Source organism: Cebus imitator, unplaced genomic scaffold (genome assembly GCF_001604975.1).
Source record: "Cebus imitator isolate Cc_AM_T3 unplaced genomic scaffold, Cebus_imitator-1.0 Scaffold95, whole genome shotgun sequence".
Taxonomy (NCBI): domain Eukaryota; kingdom Metazoa; phylum Chordata; class Mammalia; order Primates; family Cebidae; genus Cebus; species Cebus imitator.
In genome coordinates this window covers 5,837,837-5,845,300 of record NW_016107410.1, presented here as the reverse complement: position 1 = coordinate 5,845,300, position 7,464 = coordinate 5,837,837, and positions in this window count along the sequence as shown.

The window sequence follows — 7,464 nt, the reverse complement described above, 5'->3', positions numbered from 1 at the left end:
GTTTCACCATATTGGCCAGCCTGGTTTCAAATTCCTGGCCTCATGTAACTTGCCTGCCTTGGCCCCCTAAAGTGCTGAGATTACAGGTGTGAGTCACTGCACCTGGCCCCAACTCCTTTGCTTTTAAATAGAATTTTATAATTATATTAAACATTTATGTAAAAGATGTTTTATCTTTCAAGAAAGTTTCCCCTATTTCCCTATCTTTTCTATCTTCCTCAGAGCAATAAACGGTAGTTACTGTTACATGGACAAGCTGCTCCATTGTGTTGACAGTAATTCTATCTTTGTGTTTAACAGCATCATCACCTCCAATACTGCACAGTCTGACCGCACTGTTTCACAGCAAAATTGTACCCCACTCAAATGAGAAGAGCCCAAAGAAATTAGAGCAGTCATCACATTTATGTGAATGAATGATAGACAATTAAAGATTTTATGAGACTGACGGGCTACCTGCTGCGCTCAGGAGGCACCTGTCAACCAAAGATTTTAGAGTACTGATTTAGAAACAGCGTCCAAATCACAAGCCTTCCATTTGTCATATTGTTAAAACAACAGATACAGAAATGAAAGCTGTATTAATGAAATGGAATTCAGGAATGAGATTATTAAGTACAACTAACTGCATTTTAAATATAGATACCATGTATTTCCTGATTCATAAAAGGTAAATATCTAAGCTACCTAGCTTGAATTCCAAGTGTCAGAGAAAGAGGTCAGAGTCAATTACAAAGAAGGTGATTCATATTACCAGGTCCATTTTTAAAAATGATGAAGTCCTTTGGAAAAATCACTTCAGTTTATCTTTTTATCAGTGATTTTTGTTGGTCCTTTTGTTGGTAATCCATTTATGTCTAAACGTTTACAGTCTACTTGGCCTTTATTTTTATCATTTCTTCTTGTACAGCTTTTCTAGGCCATATATGACTAACCAAAAGGGAAATCAGAGGGCACATGTATGACTCCAGGAATTTTTTGTAGATCCAGGGGTGAGTTGAAATAACAGTACAAGGATTGCATACCACTGTCCCAGGCTTGAACTCCTAAACAATATATCACTTTGGAAGACCTCTAGACTTCAAATTAGCTGGCTTTTCCCAGCCAGCAACCCTCCCATGATATATAATACTTTGATGAAGCCATGAACCCCAAATCACCTCCAACTCCTTTAAAGTCATCCTTTTTGTTATATATTCTGTATGCACTATAACGTATTGAAGAGAACACTCATGGTGCCTGCTGCACCCATGGCCCCTCTTGAGACTGCCAACCTCTGGCCCCTGCTGAGTGGGCAATTCCAGGTGGTTATGCAGGCATGCATGCCCGTGTTCCGTATCAGTGACCCTCCTTGCCTCTTCCAAACTGTGGCCACTGGGATGGGGTTGATTGAACCTAAGGGATGCACATCACCCAAGATGGTCAGTTTAATGTTTGTACAATGATTCATGAGGTAATACGGTAACAAGAGCTCTGCCCAGGCAGGGTGATGATGATTAAATTAGGCCAGACAGGTTCTCTCTTTGCATATTTTATTTCTCGATACAGGGCATCAGGTGATCAGTAATAGAAGAGGAATCAGTTGGGTCAGTTGCTCTTAAAATTTAGAGGGCATTAGAATAATTTGCAGAGCTTACTAAAACACAGATTGCTGGACTGCATCTCAGACCTTCTTTTTTCTTTTTTATTTTTTGAGACAAAGTCTTGCTCTGTCACCTAGGCTAGAGGGCAGTGGTACAATCATAACTCACTCTAGCCTTGACCTCCTGGGCTCAAGCAATCCTTCTGCCTCAGCCTCCGAAGTAGCTGGGACTACAGGCATGCGCCACCATGCCTGGCTAATTATTTTTGTAGAGAAGGGGTTTCGCTCTGTTGCCTAGGATGGTCTTAGTCACTCCTAGGTTCAAGTGATCCCTCTCACCTCAGTCTTCCAAAGTGCTGGGATTATAGGTGTGAGCCACTACACCCAGCTATCACCCCAGAGTTTCTGATTCAATAGATCTTGGCTGAAACCCACGAATTTACATTCCTAATAAAATTTCAGGCTTCACTGCTGCTACTTCTTTTGATCTAGGGACCACACTTTGAGAATTACTGGGTTAGTTTATGCTGCAGTGACAAGCCCCCAGATCTCAGTGATTTACCAAAGCTTATTTCTTGTTCATGCCATGTGTCTATCATGCAGTGTCTGCATGTTCTAGTCCACAATGTTGATTTCCTCACTCTGGGACCTAGTTGGATGGAGCAGCCACTATCTGGAGCATTCTGGGCACTGAGGCAAAGGGAAAGGAGAGATGTGGTTAAGCACACCCTGGCTCATAAAGCTTCCCCCTGGAAGTGACATATATCACTTTTACTCAATTTCATTGGCCAAAGGAAATCATATAGCCACACACAGCTTCTCATTGAGCACGTAAATGTGATCTTACCATTTGCTTAGAAGGAGAGAGAGCCAGAGGATTTGGGAACTGCTCTAATGACCATATGGAAAGGAGTGGAAACTAAAACTGGAACACAGAAGAGAGCAGCATGCAGAGGCCATGAGATCATAGGAAGTGTGAATTGAGCAAAATTCTTGTTGGCTGTTTGGCAGCGGCAGGAGTAGTAGAAGCCAAGGTGTAGATGAAGAGGGTCATATAAAGTAGCTGTGTGAATATGTGTGGGTGTGGCAGGGGGCATTGACCAGGCTGTGCCGCTCAGGATTCAGAAGATGCTGCTGAAGCTTCTTTTGGTACTGGACCACATGAAAGGTTGTCGGCATTATATTCTGGTCGACATGAGATGCATTAATATGCCTGTTCATGCTCCTATGAGAGTCCCAGGATCCTTATTTCCACAGACAGCTGGAAGCTCATGAAGGCTTCACCTATGAGGTCTCATCTCATTACCAAGTCACCACTGACAGAGGCTTCTGCGACATTTAAATGTAATTTCTAAGAAACTCCAACTTGTATTTCTTAAACACCATTTAGAGGACACATAGACCAAAATAAAACATCTTAAAATTTCTTTAAATACATTTTTTCCCCCATACAGCCTCACATCCTCAATTCTTCCCCAGCCCCAGCCTTTGGATTTCTAGTTTTTATCCTCCTTTCCCTTTTCTCCCAATTTCAAAGTTTAAAATCCCCAAAGTCTGACTTAGAAAGACAGGAGTAAGAACTGGACTGAGCAGGCCCAGTCAGAATCCTCTTTGGTGGGCAGGGAGAGGGACTGTCTGGGGATACACCTAGCTTAACAGTATGACCCATCGAGGCCTTGCAACAAACACCGATTACTTTAGGTACCTAAGAGACACTGAGTTCGTTGTAATTGACAAAGCACAAACAACCCAGAAATGGACTTTCATGGCCTGAGGGAATGAATTCTAAAATGAAAACTGCATACATGCATCTGCATGCGCGTGGCTTAAATATTCTGACATTAACAACAAAAAGTAAAATGGTGAATTTTCATTGTTGCTCAACTGTCAATCATTTACATTTGAGCTCAGACGTGTCTAACGCATCACCAGTGTGTTGAGTCTAGTCTAGTTGCTTTCCTCCACTATTTGCCCATTTTACACGAGTTCATCCTGATTCTTTCTCTTCAAATAGTAATCTTCAGTTCACTAAGCGATTGACTGAGCCTGAACTCTGCATTTTACTTATCTCCTGGGATCCCTTCTGTGGACACTTCTGGGGGCAGATAGTATTTCTTTTTGACTTGAGAAATAAATATTCCTTCTCTGCACCCCATGCTTAGCAGACAGACACTGACTGTGGCTCTCTTCTGGCCTCAGCCCCTCCTAGGGCAGGGAGTCCCAGAGGTCAAGAAGCCGTGCTTACTTGTAACCATCTCTCTCACCATTTAGACCATGGCGCTAGAATTCTCAGTGGCTCTGAGTCTGCTTCCAGATTCTGTGTGGGTCTCTGAGTCCATCCTCCCAAGGACAGAATGTGCCACTGCACACATACTCCTAGGACCACAGGGTGGCCAAGGAGTGGCTGTTCATGGGTGTGTAGATAAAGCCTGGACATGTGGACTAGGATTTTATAGTAGGCTGTAATTTGTCTAGTGGGTATTGTTACCTGGGAACTACAATTAACAACACAAATGTTTGAGTGTTTCTTCTGATATAAATCTAAAGCTTGGCTTTTATTTCTCTGTTGTAGTTTAGGTACAGTCCTTTTTAGTGTACATGAGAGTCGCAAATTATTTTGTGGTATAATAAAATGGTAGCAGTACATATAACTCCCAAAAGCTTAGGATGTATTCCATTAATTTTTTTATGTACTTTAAGTTCCGGGATACATGTGCAGGTTTGTTACATGGGTATACATGTGCCATGGTGGTTTGCTGCACCGATCAACTCATCATCTACGTTAGGTATTTGTCCTAATGCTCTCCCTCCCCTTGCCCCTCAGCCCCCAATGGACCCTGGTGTGTGATGTTCCCTTCCTTGTACCCGTATGTTCTCACTGTTCAACTCCCACTTATGAGTGAGAACATGTGGTGTTTGGTTTTCTGTTCCTGTGTTAGTTTGCTCAGAATGATGGTTTCCAGCTTCATCCATGTCCCTGCAAAGACATGAACTCATTCTTTTTTATGGCTACATAGTATTCCATGGTATATATATATGCCACATTTTCTTTATTCAGTCTAACATTGATGGGAATTTGGGTTTTTTTTTTTTTTGATACAGGGTCTCACTCCGTTGCCCAGGCTGGAGTGCAGTGGTGCATCTCGGCTCACTACAACCTCTGCCTTCCAGGTTCAAGTGATTCTCCTGCCTTAGCCTCCCTAGTAACTGGAATTACAGGTGCCCACCACTGTGCTCAGCTAATTTTTGTATTTTTATTAGAGATGGGGTTTTACCATGTTGGCCAGACTGGTCTCAAACTCCTGACTTCAGGTGACCTGCCTGCCTCGGCCTCCCAAAGTGCTGGGATTACAGACGCTCAGCTTCGAGTGGGATTTTGAAGTCCATTATAGCATGGAGGGAAGCTGGAGATGGGAAGAGAAGCTGCATAGTTCATGGACCAGGGGCCAGAGATCTCGACAATATCGTGTTTGGGCTCAGAACTTTTAGGAACCCAGGAATTAACTTTTCTCCAAAATGTCAATAGTATGAGGTTGAGAAAAACATGTCCTAAAGGTTAAGGACATAAAAAAAAAAAAAAAGAATTAACTTCTCTCTTAGCGTTCCACATAGTTCTGAAGGTGTATTTGTTAAGATAAATGGATAGCATATATTTTATTTGATAGCTTGACATATAACTTATACATATTCACAAATATGGTACATGGATCTCCAATTATATTCTTGCCCCAGACCTTGTAGATGTTAGGGTCCAGCCTGTAGGGTAGATGGAGAACTCAGGAGGCTTGGATCTGGATCCTAGCTGGGAAAGTAAGGAAGAACCTGCCAATTTCATTTTATGGTGCAAACACTAATGAGACTGCTTTTACTATATCATTTTATAGAGTTTTTAAAAAACAATGGGTTATCTCCAAATTAAGTTTCCAAAGCTGCACAGAAGAGCGTAGCAAAAATAGAATAAACACTCCTATTTCACTTAGCCAGCTTGGGTCCCATTTTAGTCAGTCACCAACATGTATATGATATGCCATGTTACAACAATTTTTTTTTTGAGACTGGGTCTTACTCTATCACCCAGACTAGAATGCAGTGGTGTGATCTCAGCTCACTGCAGCCTCTGCCTCCCAGGCTCAGGCTATCCTCCCACCTCAGCCTCCCAAGTAGCTGGGACATGCCACCACACCCAGCTAATTTTGTTGATTTTTTTTTGTAGAGATGAGATCTCACTATGTTGCCCAGGCTGATCTTGAACTCCTGGGCTCAAGCAATTCTCCCCCTCAGCCTCCCAAAGTTCTGGGATTACAGGAGTGAGCCACTGTGCCCAGCCTTGGCACGTTGTAATATTAAGAGCCCTATGCTAGAAGTGGAAGTGGTTTCTGGGCACTGAACATGGTGTCCAAGAGCACAGGCTTTAGAGTCAGAGAGAACTATGCTAGAATGCCAACTCCTCCGCTTACATGTTGAGTGACTACAGGGAAGTCATTCAACCTTTCTGAGCTTCAGTTTCTTCATCTATAAATGAAGAATAATGACACCTACATCATAGGGGTATAACAAGGACTTAATGAGAAGGACCTGACAATGCCTGGCATATAACATGTGTTCAATAAGGGGTAGCTGCTGCCACTACTGCTGTTTGTATTCCTGCTGCTACTGTTATAATTGATCGTGAAACCTTAGACCAGTAAATTACTTAAATTCATTCATTCATTCAGTTAAAAAATCAGATAGGAAAAGATGAACATTGAAAAATGTACCTCTCCTTCCCCATTAACCTCATTCCACACAGCCCTGTCTTCCATAGGTAACTAGTTTTATTAAGTTTTTGGTGTATCCTTCCGATGTTTCTTCATTTAAGTATAAGAAAATATGAGTGTATATTCTTATTTTCTCCTTTTCATACACAAAAGGTAGCACATTATATATACTATTCTGTACCGTGCTTTTTTTCACTTGACAGTATATCTTGGAGATCTTTCCATATCAGCCTGTAGAGAGCTTCCTCACTCTTCTTCACAGATGCATGCTGTTTCACTGTGAAGCTTATTTCGCTGTTCCTCGAGAGATAAACAAATATATTTTTCCAGTATGTTTCTCTAATGAACAAGACTGCTTTGAATGATTTTGAACATGTGCCATTTAATGCAAAGGAGGCATATCTGTAGGATGGGGGTAAGTGGAGTAAATGCATCGGTAATTTATTTATTTATTTATTTTTTTGAGACACAGTCTTGCTCTGTCTCCCAGACTGGAGTGCAGTGATGTGATCTTCGCTTACTGCAACCTCTATCTTTCGGGTTCAAGCAATTCTCCTGCCTCAGTCCCTGAGTAGCTGGGATTATAGGGGCGTGCCATCACACCTGGGTAATTTTTGTATTTTTAGTAGAGACAGGGTTTTGCCATGTTGGCCAGGCTGGTCTTGAACTCCTGACCTCAAGATCTGCCGGCCTCGGCCTTCCAAAGTGCTAGGATTACAGGCATGAGCCACCGTGCCTGGCCTGCATCGGTAATTTTGATAGATAATGCCAAAGTGTCTTCCATGGGTTGTACCATTTTGCATTTCCTCCTGAAATGCTTGAGGTTTAAGTCATGTGAACTTTTCACTCAGTTTTTTCATCTGTTAAATAGGACGAATAATGGTGCCCAACTATATTACTTTCCTATTTTTGCTGTAATAAATTACCACAAACTTAATTACTGAGGTCTTCACCATGATGTCTTCCTCCTTCTCATCACCTCCCAAATACAAACTTTCTTCTATTACAAAGGCAAAGACTAACTACACCTCACTTCCAGATGCCTTAGCTCTGTGGGGCATAGAAACTATTGTACAGTGATGAAAAGCCCACTATTCATTGCTTAAATGTGGATCATGATAGTAC